Genomic DNA, 15,491 nt, shown 5'->3' with positions numbered 1-15,491 from the left:
TTATTTACAATACATTATTATGAAAAAATGTTCAGTTTAAAAAGCAATCATGCACTTTACTAAACCTGAAGTACCTATTACCTGCAGCATCTGTAAATAAAAAAGGTATTATAACATTTGCAAGCTGCTGCCTGATACTTCAGAATGAAGATTGGGTCTTATTTCTCATAAAATAAAACCAAACTATTATTGAAGAATTGTAGAACACAATCCCTCAGGGGCAAAATGGGGAATAATAATATCCTTTCTGGGATCAATTCAATGTTTTCAATGATGACGAGGACTTTGTTGGTGAGTTTCTGTGATTTCCATGCCATGAGTGAGACTACCGTTTTTTCCTACATCACTCACTCTCTATGTATTGAAAACATCCCAGGCAGACCAAAGATACCAAAAAATAACAGATAATATTACCTAATACATGTGAGAGACTTTAAAAAAAAAATTCTTTTCAACCTGTGGATGAGCCCTTTCTGTTCAACCATGAAGCTGAGATAAGCCCTGTGACAAGGCACACCATCACATGTACCTTGATTTCTGCTGCTAGGCACAGAATCTGGATAACATCCAGATTCTCCATTATCATGATTTGGTCAGACCTAGCAATATAAATAATGAAGAGATATTACCAGAAGGGTTATGTTAGCTGAGCTGGGCTGGAGACTCTTTGAATAACTCAGGATATCTGGTAGGACCCAGCAAAGAACTGTAAGTTTGTTCAAGTTAATGAATCCCACTGGGAAATCTGTTTCAAGATATTAAAATTGATCTGTCCTACCAGCACGAGTCCTTGTAATGACACCATCATCAAAAGACCAGTTCTCAATATTGTCATCATTTCAAGTTCACCCAATAACTGAAAAGATGTTTACCAGGACCATAATAAAAAGTTAAGGTCACTGATTAAAATGTTTGTTTACCCAATTTTCTGTGGTCTTTTTAAGGCCCAAGGCTGCCAACAAGGTGTAACTTGCAGAGCATTTTACCTTAACACTGTGAGACACCAAAACCTTTTATCTCATTGGTGTGTTTTTTTTATCTTGATCTGCTTGTTTCTATTATACTTTCTTGACAGCCAATTTCGAGAACACAGATGGACTCTGTTCAAAGCACACAAATTTAGTACCTGAGTTCAATACCTGAGCCAGATTACTTCCAACAAAGTCCAGGTTGGATTTCAAGAATTCATTTTCATCATCCCACAGATATGGGTCACATTATACACTGCCCACACTTTCTCCTCTTCTTCAGCCAAGAAAAAAGCACAGTTAATTATATTATTTAATATGTGAGTCCTGTACTGCTGGATAGACTACCAAAATATGAGCATAATTACAGTGAACGTTATGAGGAGATATAATCTCAGATGTAGAATCCACCTAGCAACTAAGAGTAGTTCCTATTAAGAGAGTCGACTGTCAAATGCACAAAGAATTGTGACTAGCCACAGGAAAAATTTTCCATCCAGACATGACAAAGAAAAACTCTATACATCGAAGATGACTATGGAATATCATTAACTTACTCATCCAATTTATTTTATTTAGTATGGACAGACAATCAGAAAATTGGGAAAATCCGAGATATGCTAGTCCTAGGAAATGTATTGCTTGTCAGCTGTTACTAAATCAGGGAAAGAGTGAGTAGCTGCTGTGAACCAACAACACACACACACATTCACACAAAAGCAGTTTAGAATCCCTTTATTTTGAGACTGAAATTGTTTAAGTCTGTGGTTTCTCACTTTTCCCTTGATTCTACAATCAAGGTTGTGACAGAAAAGAACTATCAGAAATGGGACACCTAGCAACAATTTACCATTAATCCTAACAGCAGAGGCTGTTAGTTATGCATAGGAGATCTGGACTTCTGGAAACCAAATCAAGCTCCTTTCTGTAAAAAAAATAAAAAATAAAAAATAAAAATAATAAAATAAAATAAAATAAAATAAAAAAATAAAATAAAATAAAATAAAATAAAATAAAATAAAATAAAATTAAATTAAATTAAATTAAATTAAATTAAATTAAATTAAATTAAATTGAATAAATGAAACATTCTCTTGGGTTATGTGCAAAAAGGACTGTTGTAAAGAAAGTAGAGAGGATTGTGTTACTCAAGGTACTGAGCACACGGTGCCTTGCTCACTGAATTATCCAGCTGAATTATTATCATATTATATTAGCTAGATGAATTATCTCTTGGAGATGAATTATCTTCAGGGAGTTGTGTTAGATCTTTTGTTGTTGTTGTTTTTGTTTTTAATTCTCTAGAATGATGAAGGAAAGAGATGAAACATTTAAAACTGCCCTTACCTAAAAAAATATTCTTAACAGCCACTAAACTCTACACTAGACTACTACAATTACTTTTAGATTTCATTTCAATCCTGATTTGATACAAAAGTGTTAATACTGAAACTCTAGTTGAAATAGAAATGTTAAGGGGAGCCTTTGAGGTGCCTCTGATAGGCTGCATGTTTAACTCTCACTTTGGCATTATCCAATAACAATATGAAAATAATTAAGACTCACATTTTCCATGCTTACTCTTGATTTCAGTTCCAAGTTCCAAAGTAGAAAACTGACACAGCTAAAATGTTGTCAATGAAGGATAAATATTTTTCATGCAGTCTTGTGAAACAATAATTCTCATATGGCTGTGGGGCATGACCAAAGACATTCCATGCCAGAGTTTTCCTGTTATTGTGCGAACAAAAAATATTAAATTTATTTGCCAGCCTAAACCACCTTCACTTGACCTTGTTTGTCTATCTTAACATGAGCTTATTTTATTATTATTATTATTGAATTTGGAAGGGCTCCTATTTTGCCTTTATTTAGATCAAATTTCACCTTCTATAATGGGGTAGGATCTCTTTCTCTTGCATTTCTCCTGAAGGTTCTCGGTAACAAGACCTTTGTTGTTAGCCATCACTGAAAGTATTTGTCAAAAATGTAGTGAAAAATACGGACTCAGATTACAATTCACTGGACTACATATGTTTCATTAAATTTGAGCAAGTAAATTGCCATTAATACTCAAATGTTTGAATTAGGCATATGGAGTGTGGAAAAGGTGATGAAAAAATATTTCTTAATTAATCTTTTATCACTTTCTTATTCTGTGGTTTCTATTCAATAGTGTCATCTGCATGATCATATATTTAAAGTATACTAAGCAATATTTTCTATGTGTTAAGGAATAGGTAGAATAAAAAATAATAATCATGAAATATCCAGTAAAAAATTATAATTCCACTTACCAGTGATTTATATATATATATATATATTATAGCTATTACTAACTCATTATTAAATCCTAAACTGACAGGATTTCCACCTGATAGCTTTATAGATATTAAAGAGGTAGAAAGTTTATATAAAAATATAGACTATATGAAGCACTTCTTTCCTGATTTAGAATTCAAAAAAAATATTTTTAAGAACTTCTTATTTACAATATTTCTGCAGTCCAAGTCAATTAATGTACATCATAACTTTATATACTTAGTATTATTGTATATTGTTAGATTACATTGTTACATAGAGTCAACACGTTTACTCGTATATAATCTAGAGACTGTGTCCTATGGCAAAACTATCAGACAGTGTGCATAACTACTCTTTTGACTCATCCTCACAAGTTAGAGCAGGTAGTTCAGAACTGTAAAACTTAGTAGGTTAAAAGGCTGAGTAGGTATTTTCAGATGAGGAAAAGCTACAAAATACCAGTATCTGGCATTAGGAAATGGCAGTATCTGAGAACACTGTAGTGTAAAGTCTAAAAAAGTCATACGTACAGTTTTTCCTCAGGGCTTTTAGTCACCTCTTTCATGAAATCTCAGCTTTGGTCACTAAAGTGGAGAAAGGCACTTCCACCCCTCCTTGTGAGTGGGACAGTCAAGGTGACACTTAACCTGAGAAGAAATTTACATTTTTCACCTAAGTGGACTGTTTAGGTTGTCAAGGCAGGATGAGCAAGCCTACCATCATCTCAGTGCTGTAATGCGAAAAATATATTTCTTCTCTTGTTTCTGCAGCCAGGAGGAGTGGCTTGGGTCTTCAGGGAAGCCAGACTTCCACCTTTCAGCTGTGGAGAACCATAAGATCAGTTGAGCTAACTATGGAAGCACATCCGTAGTCTTGCCACTCTGCTCAGTTAAAATACTTGAATAGAAAGAAAGGAACAAATTGCTGGGAGGACATAGGTACCTGAATAAACTCCACAAGTGTTCAAAAGCTACACACTCTACCAGGAAAGCAGTCTCCCTAGCAGGGTTATTCCTAGATGAACAGTTCGGAAGTCAAAGGCAGGTCTAATGGATAACGGACAAGAGAGGGAATTTTTTATTTTTCTTTTTTCTTCAATTATATATTACAGAGGTAGATAAAGCTTTTATACTTTGTGAATGGTGTTTTCTGACTGTAATGTTCTTAATATTATTTTTTTTCTTAATTTTTAATCTGAAGTGAGGTTTCAAGGTAATTGAATTACAATAAATTACTTCCTACATAGATTTATTGAGAATTGAGAAAATGGAGCACTGGGATCATTCAGCCTAGCATCTCACCTCTCCAAAGTATGCCAGAGATGTTAGAAGATGTTCCCATTTTGGCTTTCTGAGCCAATTGGAAAGCGAAATCAAAATAGAAAGAAGTATCTTCAGTCAGTACTGATAATCAGAAGGATGTCTGGAATGCAATAGGATTTGAGAAGAATCCTTGAACCTCCAGAGCTCTCAAGGGAGCTTTTGACATATCCCAATATCTTTTGTATTTACATTATTATTAAACTAATGACTTTTTGTTGTTGTTGAAAAAAACACTCCTGTTATTTCCATTAAATACAATCCAACGTGGGATTTTTTTTCCATGACTATGTCAATGATATAAGATGTGAATCTTACCAGTTTTCATTAAATCTTTGCAAAGGGCAGCCCACAGTAATTTCACACAATCATTCTAATTTTAAGTTAATTTAGAAAGGAAGAACGGCTAAACTGAAAGACATAAACTCAGAATAAGGTTGTTTTGGGGGGTTTTGTTTTGTTTTGTTTTTAGATAATGCAACTTCCTCTTCTAGACAAGATTTTAATTGCCTATGTTCCAAAAATAAATTTTCAATTTGCCTGCAGATTCTAATCATTTGTTTAAAATTAGATGGATTTTATTTTTTTTTCTGTCTTTTATGAATATATTTAGTGAAACTTTTTATATCAAATTTCATTGTGATCAGTTGGTACATAACATTTTCTAAGAAAGATAATGTTTTGGACTTAAATGTATTAAATTAAAATATAATAAATCAAAAAATACATGAATCACTTTTTTAAAGTTCAGTAAAAAAACTTCTCTTAAATGAGAACAGCGAAAAATACATCCTCTATTTTGTCCTGTGACTCATTCTTTGACAATAATTCTTCACTGGAAAGGATTAATGTACTAGAGAATCGATATGCTTTCAGACAGATACTGCATCAGTGTGTTTCCTTTGTTGGTCCATATTTTCATTATTAACAGTTTATGTCAGTAGTCCCCTCTCTGTATCTGGGGTATTTTTATTTTGTTCAATCACTGTGTCATTCTTGACTATGTGAGAGATCTCAGGTAGCATGACAGATTAAGAAAACAAAATTAAGATTAATATATTGCAATTAAGATTGCCAAAGTAAAGCACAGACTGGTTACTGGATTTAATTTGTTTGCTTTTTGTCTGCAAAGATTTTGGTTTTGTTTTCAGCTGTTCTAATGAGCTTGACTAAACTGGTCATTCCAATTTCATTCTAGTAGCAAAATCTATTATTCTGATGTTTTTTTAATGTTTTATTGAATATATGTTATCAACTTGTTGGAAGTTATCATGCCAGAGGTAGTTTTGTTTGCTAGAGAAATTCCTTGGAATCCTTGTTGTATAATAATTAAATTGGAATGGAATCACAATTACCATGAAATTGTAGTTATTAATTTAACTCTACAACTGTAGACTGCACCTACATTTCCCCAGATGAGCAAAAAAGCATGCACTTTGGCAGAACTTATATAACAGTATGTTACAGACCATACCAACCTAATTCTGGATCAACCTGTAGATCCTGTGAACATATTCTGTGCTGTACCTCCTGTGAACAGTCATACTTCTCACATCATTTTTCATTTTGGCAGAAGTAAATAGCAACAGCTTTCCAGTTGCTCCTTGGGTTTTGGTAGACAGGCTGCACATTCTGCTACCAAGTCTGTCTGCATGGTACATGTCGGACAGATGGTGGACATTTTTGCATGCCACACACAGCTACTAAGTTAGGCTCTGCCTTTTATCCAGAACACAGAATTGCAGCTACCTATTGTTGCTAATGGTGTCAGGACTCCCACTGCAGTGGGACTGGAAGACATGCTGGTAATCTGGAACATGCCAGGAGCTGCACCTGCCTCTGATTATAGCCATTTGAAACGTAGTGTTTCTTAGGATAAAATGTAGTTTGCAGTTTCTCATTCAAGGTAACTTTATCTCATTCAGAGAGGTGTTTACAGTGTGGGTGACTAGCATACTTCTGTGAAATGAGGTGTTTCCAGCTTAGTAGTATAAAAATAACTTTACTCATCAATATCAGGCTCAGATATAGTATAAGAAATTATTCATCATCCCATAAGACAACTTTTAGTCAGTAAAGGCAATAACAATTATGCTCTTTACTTTGCTCTTTTACCAAACCTATGGTGATTGTTTGCCAAATCTTGCCCACAGTGACCAACTGGACAGAAAGCTCGATTGCTGTCTCTCACCAGCCAGAAATACTCTTAGCTCTTCTCCCAAAAGGCCACATGGATAACTGTCTTCACTGTCACAGCAGTGGAAGGAGGGGGGGGGGTCCATCTTTGTCTCAATAACAATTCAGTCCCTGATGAACTGTTGGGACAGTTTAGATATATATTGCTCCTCATCAGAACCATTTATAAGATTATTCAGGAGGTGAATCCTAAAAGGCACCTGGTTGCAAGCTCTGCGCTGAAAAGTCTATGCCCTGTACAAAAGTTCTGACAGATACTTTTGTTGTGTATTTTTGGCATGATTTTTAAATCAAGTTTTCTGCTACATCGGAACTTTGACATTTGCAGTAGTACATTGCTTATTTGTGTTTTTGTTTTTTGTCCTTGAGCTTACCCTTCCAAATTTCCCATCAGTCAGAAATCAGTGCAACTTTCCACTGCATACAGCTACTCATGAAATAATAACTTGTTTCTCTTTCTGCCCTTCTGTACTTCTGTTACTTTTGATTTCGCAACCTTTAAGAGGAGATCAATGGATTGAAACACCAGTGCCAGTAAGCCTGTCTGTCATTTTGAATTTTGCAAAGATATATACTAGCGGAAATAAAATAGTTGTTTGTTTGTTTGTTTGTTTGTCTGTGGTTTAAAAAAAAAAAAAAATGGGTTATAACCATACAGTGCATTTAGCAAGTGTACTGTTACACAAGGTAAGGTCTGGCATGTTTCTATTTGCAAGAGCAATGGTGGTTATTTGAGAACACCACCCTCTCATAAGCAGTATATTTTGTCTTCATATTCCAGAGCTTTTAAAGAAACATAAACAACTAAGTAAGCAGGAAAAGAAAGGATAAAAACAGATGTGAAGGTAGAAGGAACTAACAGACAAAAGAGGAGAAAAAGGGTGAGAAAAAAAAAGAAAGATGCACACACTCCAGTGAAATTTGTGAGATGAGGCAAATGCATTCAAGAGTACACAGCATCCTTTGATGTGAGCACTTTATGTAAGCACTTGTCCCTTCGGGATAGTAGCATTGTGAAGTGTAGAAATACATTTTTACTTTTGTAGCTTGTAACCCATAATATGTTTCTAGTATAACCTCTCCTCACTTATCCTTCCTTTCATTTGCCCCTAGTAACTAAATCATAATTAAATAACTAAATAGCTCTCTAAGTAAATGTCATAAATTTAAAATCTCCGAGTTTTCATTTATTCCTAAAAGCACATAAAGTGTAAAAGTTGCAGAATATTCAGCATGGAAGTGTAATTTCAGCATTTTGGAAAGTCTCAGCATTGGCAGTTAAATACCTCTGTGAGTAGCAGAGTTAAAAACCTTAGTCCATGTTAGGATGTATAGATGAACAATCCTTTTCTTGTGCCCTTGCAGGCCTTCATCTAAGAGATATTCTCAGAACACAGAGTATGATGCAGTTTAGCCATAGCAGTGCATAGCATGAGTCAGGGGCTTCAGTGTTCAACTTGGGTAGCAGCAGGTTCAGTTTCTTTCCCAGCATGATTCAAAACCCTATAAGCAAACTGTGATCACCATTCAACTGATCCTTGAAATGGAAGGAAACTATGACTCAAACATGTTGATAACTGTTCTATTTTGCATGACATTATATAGAAATCGGAGAAATAGGAGAGCTGACTGAGTTGTTTGGACAGTCTGCTGAAAATGAAAATTTGGACCCCAGTCCAAATGTCGTCCCTTAAATTAATTTGCTGATCATGTACGTGCACTGTTATGCCAGTACTTGAATATTGTCCTGAGTAGGAGCATGACTGAGAATATGCAGGCATTAGGATCAAAACAGGAAAGAATGGTTTGGGGGAAAAAAATGACAAAAAATAATTTATTAAATATGTATCCATTATTCATCCATTTTCTGATGAACTTTCTAACATCTTTTATTCTTTTGTTCGAAGCAGTTATTACCTTTCTGACAAAAATATGTATGTTCTGTAAATGACTGTACAATTTCTGCGTTAGATTTGTAAAATTATTTTGTAGATTTTAAAGTTGTGATCTACATGTGATCTACATTTCTATAGAGAGAGTGAGAAACTGCAATACAATTGGTATAATTTCTGATTTTTTTCTTAGTTTCCAGTCATTCTTAACTGCGTTTACGAAAAGTACTGATTGCAGTCATCACTACATGCTCTAGTGAGCCTAGTTGAAATGCACTGACATAGTGGATCAAATCCTTTTCCCACCAAAACTAACAATTTTCTACTGCCTGCAAAATGGATGAACACCAAGCAGTGTGATACTTGTTTTTCTTATCTCTGTATAAAGGAAAAATCCCATTCAAAACATTTTCTAGGTCAGCTTCCTCTGAGATTCTTTTGATCTGCTACTCTGGTAACATTTAATTTGAAGCTATGCTGAAAGGGAAAAACTGAGGAAACATTACCCTGAATGACGTGAGGTAAGATATTTCAGTAGACACAAGAAGAAATAAAGCAGAAGCCATATAGTTTTCTACGTATTTGTATATTAATTGAAAATAAAAGCTTAGAAAACACATATAAATGATGATCTTGTCCAAAGAACTGGTACTGGATGACCTAGATGATGATTATTTTTTGTGTTGTGCTAGACTCTCCCTGTAAATAAAACATCCATTTCTTCATAATATTTCATATATCATCAAAGAATCTAAGATTTATTTAAATAATCTACAATTTATCAAAATAATTTATTTTCTTTTTACTTTCTAAGAGGAAAAACAGTTACTAGATTTAAACATAACAATATCAAGCATCGATTTCCAAATAATGATATTTCTTCTGGATTTTTTTAATACACTAAAAGCAGGAGAGGATATATAGCTATTTATTGTCCCTATATTTCATTCTGAGTAGTAAAATAGTGAAATATGCATGTGAACTGCATGTGTTATCTTGGATTTAGTATGTCTGAACACATTGTCTGAGTAGGTAGGGTGACCACACTTTTGAACACCTGCCTATCATTTAGAAATCTCAGGCAAACAAAGGCAGTATCAATGGCAGTAGCTAAACTTCTTTTTGCTACTATTCCCTCATGGAGGTGCTTTACTTAAGAGACTTGAGAAGTATTTCTGAATCACAAGATGCCAAATTAAAATTATGTTAATTGCCAATTTAGATTAAAAAAATCATAGATTAAGTTTATTATTAATATTCTGCTGATGTAAAAGTATTGTGTGATACTGAGTAGCTGCCATCTGACATGATCAGTGAACACGTCACATTTCTTATAGAATCATCTGCATTCGTCCTCTCATCCAGCACTTTTAAGGAAATGCACTTGCAAGATCAAGGAATGATTTGGTAACATATATCACAACTGGAATGACAATTTATTCTTATTTGTGCAAATTATATTAATGTAACTTATCTGTGTATTTTAATTTGCTCTTGTTCTTTGGCTGAACACAATATACAGAAGACACGAGATATATATGTTTTTCATTTGCACCTTGCATGTGGATCAATGTAATGAAATTTTTGACCATTAATAATCTACAACGTAGCACATTCAGTAAGAATTTGGGGTGTTTTTGTGTTCTGACTAGTGTAAATTGGCCTCTACTGAAAAGTTTCCAAACATTTAAGAAAATATATGCAATACATGTAAGAAAAATTGAAAAATAGTATATTCTTATTCAATTCAGATCTTTTCAATTCCAGATGAAATCAATCATTTCCAAATAATACTTCAGAAACAATCTCAATTCCAAGTATTAATTTTCAATCAGATGAAAAGACTTTTATGTGTTTATTTTCCTTTTTTTTCTCCAGAAAATTATCCACAATTCCACTAAAAACTTATAGCACTGATGAGACTAACTTGTATATAATCTGCAAAGCACTGTTGTCAATGATTTACAAAATAAACCAAAAGAGTCTTTTTTGCACACAGTGTGTGGTAGACAGGTTTTTCTTTAAAATGGAAATCTGGGGACAGCATCTACCTTACTTCAGATAGCCATTTACAATTCTGCAGGTTGGAAACATACTGCATTCGAAAAGCAACAATCTTTCTCTATAGCCTATGTCTTTTCAGAAAGTAATTGGTATGATGTTGCATCTATGAAAATATCTAAAGTCATGGATGTGTTTCATAAAATGTTTTAACAAATTATTGTTCTCTCCTAAAATTGTTCATAAAAAGAGAAAAAAAAATCTGGCCAAAGATTGGTTAAACACAGTGTCAGCTATTGTTACGAAATATGGGAATTTTTAGCAGAATTCACTCTGGAATTCCAGAGAACAAAAAGTGATTAAGAGTGTTGGGATACATTTTCCCTTCTGTAAAGCCTGGGAAAAACTGTGCCTTCCATATTTTTTAGATTCTTGTTGTCTTTCCAAGTCCCATTACTGTTTCTGAGATGAAGACTTTGCTGGGTTCTCTTGCGAACTGCTGAGTAATTCTAGGTAAAACACCACATCTTTATTTCATTTTTGTTTGTCTGAAGTAAAGAATACTTTCACCCTTCTTTGCTCTTTTTTTCCCCAGGACCTGTTTATTCGTAAATAATCTCCTATTGTATGTTTGTACAAAATGTGAATCCATGACTTTAACTGTACAATTCGAAGTCACTGACAAAAGACCAAACACAGCTGTCCAGATTTTTCAGTTTTAATTCAGTAATTTAAAGTTATGACGATAATAAAGATTAAGAAAAAAAAAAAAAGAGACAGAGAGAGAGAAATATTATTTGTCGATAATTTTCAAATAAATAAATAAATGTGGTTCTGTGGATGTGAATGTTAATTCTTTCTTATTCTGCTGTAAAAATATACATGTTGAGAATAAGTTGCTTTCAACTGAATATGAGTCTTTGTTTAACAGATTTATTATGTGAATGATTAAAATAGTTATGTTTTTCACTACTTAAAAAGTATTAACCTTCCTTTAGTCATCTGTTTCCCATTTGTGAATTGAATTCAATGCTCTCAGAACTTCTAACAATCTTTGAAATGTGCATTATTACATATTTCTCCCAGATAACCAAAAACTGAAATCCAGAAGACCTGGAACATAAAAATTACTTCTCTTCCTTCCTTGAAGAAGTTTGTTGATTTTTTGAAAGGGAAGATGGAATAAAAAGTTTCATTTCACATATATATATATTTGGGTTATATATTAAATATTATTTGTTATACATTATTTCTCATATATATATTATTTATTATATGTCACAACGTATTATGTATTATATATTATATGGTATATTACATGGTATATATCGTATATTATACATTGTAACATGTAATGTGTAATAACGTAATAATATGTAATATATTTTTATTTATTTATACATTTTGTTTGTTTATATTTATTTTATTTATATTGTCATCCAATGATCAGTAGCGCGATACTGCTGACAAGGTTAATTGTGGGAAAGAAAATAAATATGAATAAAAATAATAATAAAGAAAAAGGCAGAGGGGAAGGAAAGGTACCCCAGAAAAACCTATATATGTATGGGTTGACAGTTTTGCAAGACTCATCTCTCAAGTGCATGCTGCACACTCCCTATAGCCCTCTAGCTCTCATTCTTTATGATGGTAATGAAGATGGCAGGCAGCAGATGCTTCATCCTGACCATGAAAGACAGGGAGAAGTGTGACTCTGGACATTCTTAAGAAAATGAAGATTGTGATCAACAGACTTCGGAGATTAGCATAAACACTGCATTCAAACGGCATTGAAAAATGGGGAGAAACTCATTAATGTTATAGCATATGACTACTCTCCAGGTTAAAAAAAAAAAAAAAAAAGTTGATAAAATTTATGTTAGTCTAGGTATAAGTGAAGTACCAAATAACTAATTCAATTAATTCAAAATCTTTATTTCACAGGCTTTAATGTAAGGAATCTCTTCTTCATTCCTGGTGCATCTCTTTCTTCTTTTATTCTATGGAAAAACAACTAGCTGAGCTTGCTGAGCAAGTGCATTCATTATGCGGGGGGGGAGTGGGGGCAGGGGTTGTTGGTTGGTTGATTAGTTGGGTTTTTTGTTTGTTTGTTTTTAGCTAGTAGGCAAGCTCTTTCAAGACAAAGATCATTAAAAGTAGGCAAGCTCTTCAACTCTCATGAAAATTAGAAAACAGAGAGAAGAAACGCAAGGAAGAAATAGAGAATGGCTGGATATACTTTGCAAGATGAAAGGAACCTAGAAAAGCAGCAGTCTAATTAAAGCAGAAGTGGATATGCTACTACCAGAGCACTCTTCTGTAAACGACACATCGTTAAAAGACATTAAAGCTTCATTCCTGAGGAAAATTTGTTACTACTAATATAAGAGATGAGAAAAACATGAGAGAGAAACTAAATTAATGTTATAAACTTCAACTCCCTGAGAATAAAGATAAAGAACAGGAAGAAAAATACCTTTTAAATAAACAACTAATTCTGGAAAACATCAGAGAAAATAAAATGCAGCCTATTATGATGAAAAAAAATAGCTTTTCATAACAACTATAATGATGATTATAATTATTTTTACATTTTATACTATCCTATTCAGATGATCAAAATACTCTTCAACTTGCTCAAAGTGTCATAGAACACACAGTAGTAATCTTTTATTGACTCATGAGGACAATAAAGAGTATTTTCTTTAAAGCAATTATCATTTTTGGATACTATAGATGCCCAACATAATACTTAAAATAGGAATGGTTTCTGGGCAGGCTACAAGCTCCCTATTCCACTTCAAGTCTGCAGGATCTGCTGTGAGATCATTTGAGCCCAAGGTGTTGCTTTCTGGTCACAAAGAAAGAAAAAGAAAGAAGGAAAGAAAAAGAGAAAAAGAGAAGGAAAGAAAAAAAGGGAAGGAAGGAAGGAAGGAAGGAAGGAAGGAAGGAAGGAAGGAAGGAAGGAAGGAAGGAAGGAAGGAAGGAAGGAAGGAAGGAAGGAAGGAAGGAAGGAAGGAAGGAAGGAAGGAAGGAAGGAAAAGAAAAAGAAACAAAGAAACAAAGAAAGACAGAAAGACAGAAAGAAAGACAGAAAGAAAGAGAAAGAAAGAAAGAAAGAAAGAAAGAAAGAAAGAAAGAAAGAAAGAAAGAAAGAAAGAAAGAAAGAAAGAAAGAAAGAAAGAAAGAAAGAAAGAAAGAAAGAAAGGAGAGAAAGAGAGAAAGAAGGAAAGAAAGAAAAAGAAAGAAGGAAGGAAAGAAGGAAAGAAGGAAGTTAACTTTAACACTGTTAAAGAAGAATTGTTGATACTTTCGTGCCAAAAATAATTAATAACAATTACTGAAAAATTACTACATCTGTTACAGAGAAATTGGAGGAATTTTAATTTGTACTGGGACTAGCATCTTTGGTAGCTGTTTTATCATTGTTATACCATCTTCTGCTGTGATAATTTAAGACTTAGCAGAGCTTCATGATTCAAGAAAGTTTTTTTTTCTGCTCTATTATCTTCAAACAAAATTTCATATATATTTTATCTTAATATGGACTAATCATAGCAATGGTGATTTTGGAACAGATCAAGTGATAAAATGAGATTATTTATAAGACTTTTTTTAGATAACCATTATAGTGATTAGTCTATATTAAGACTAAAACACCCCTGAAATTTTAAGATAACGTACACAGAAGAGAAAGAGAAAGAGAAAGAGAAAGAGAAAGAGAAAGAGAAAGAGAAAGAGAAAGAGAAAGAGAAAGAGAAAGAGAAAGAGAAAGAGAAAGAGAAAGAGAAAGAAAGAGAAAGAGAAAGAGAAAGAGAAAGAGAAAGAGAAAGAGAAAGAGAAAGAGAAAGAGAAAGAGAAAGAGAAAGAGAAAGAGAAAGAGAAAGAGAAAGAGAAAGAGAAAGAGAAAGAGAAAGAGAAAGAGAAAGAGAAAGAGAAAGAGAAAGAGAAAGAGAAAGAGAAAGAGAAAGAAAGAGAAAGAGAAAGAGAAAGAGAAAGAGAGAAAGGGGAGAAGGGAGAGAGAGGAAAATGAGCAAAAGCGGAAGAGAGAGAGGAAGGAAGGAAGGAAGGAAGGAAGGAAGGAAGGAAGGAAGGAAGGAAGGAAGGAAGGAAGGAAGGAAGGAAGGAAGGAAGGAAGGAAGGAAGGAAGGAAGGAAGGAAGGAAGGAAGGAAGGAAGGAAGGAAGGAAGAAGGAAGGAAGGAAGGAAGGAAGGAAAGAAGGAAAGAAGGAAAGAAAGAAGGAAAGAAGGAAGGAAGGAAAGAAGGAAGGAAGGAAGGAAGGAAGGAAGGAAGGAAGGAAGGAAGGAAGGAAGGAAGGAAGGAAGGAAGGAAGGAAGGAAGGAAGGAAGGAAGGAAAGAAAGAAAGAAAGAAAGAAAGAAAGAAAGAAAGAAAGAAAGAAAGAAAGAAAGAAAGAAAGAAAGAAAGAAAGAAAAGAAAGAAAGAAAAAGGAAGAAAGAGATGGATGTATCCATTATCTGTAGGCAGTCTGCAGCAGGGTCTGCAGGTCACGGAACACAGCAGTGCATGGCAGGGGCAGTAGAAGTATTTATACCTGACTACATTTTTTTTTAGTTTATTTTTTGCATCTTAACAGTCCTACTAGTGTGCATTGTGAATGATTGTATGAAAAAAATTAGGAAGCAGGTTCGGCAAAACACTGCTGAAAAAAAAAAAAAAGAATAGTTATGTGGTGTTTTTGCTTCTTTTTGACAAGCATATCTTAAAACACAAATGTTCGAGTGTAACTGAACTATATGTGATTCTCAAAGATGTTGACAAGTAATCTTAAAATCTGCAATAACAATAATAG

The 15,491-nt window shown here is 33.7% G+C and overlaps 1 long non-coding RNA gene across 1 annotated transcript in view; it reads right to left on the bottom strand.

Annotated features, from left to right (window-relative positions):
• Positions 1–3,556: 3,556 nt before the first annotated feature.
• Positions 3,557–15,491, bottom strand: part of LOC310889737 — a 123,671-nt gene continuing 111,736 nt past the window's right edge. Inside the window, exon 9 of the long non-coding RNA XR_014576746.1 lies at positions 3,557–4,092. This is a non-coding gene — a long non-coding RNA (uncharacterized lncRNA). The remainder of the gene's footprint in view (positions 4,093–15,491) is intronic.

The sequence above is a fragment of the Anser anser genome (genome assembly GCF_964211835.1).
Source record: "Anser anser genome assembly, chromosome: Z".
NCBI classification, from domain to species: Eukaryota; Metazoa; Chordata; class Aves; order Anseriformes; family Anatidae; genus Anser; species Anser anser.
The sequence above is the reverse complement of the archived record's forward strand: the minus strand, read 5'-3'. Positions and strand labels throughout refer to the sequence as shown.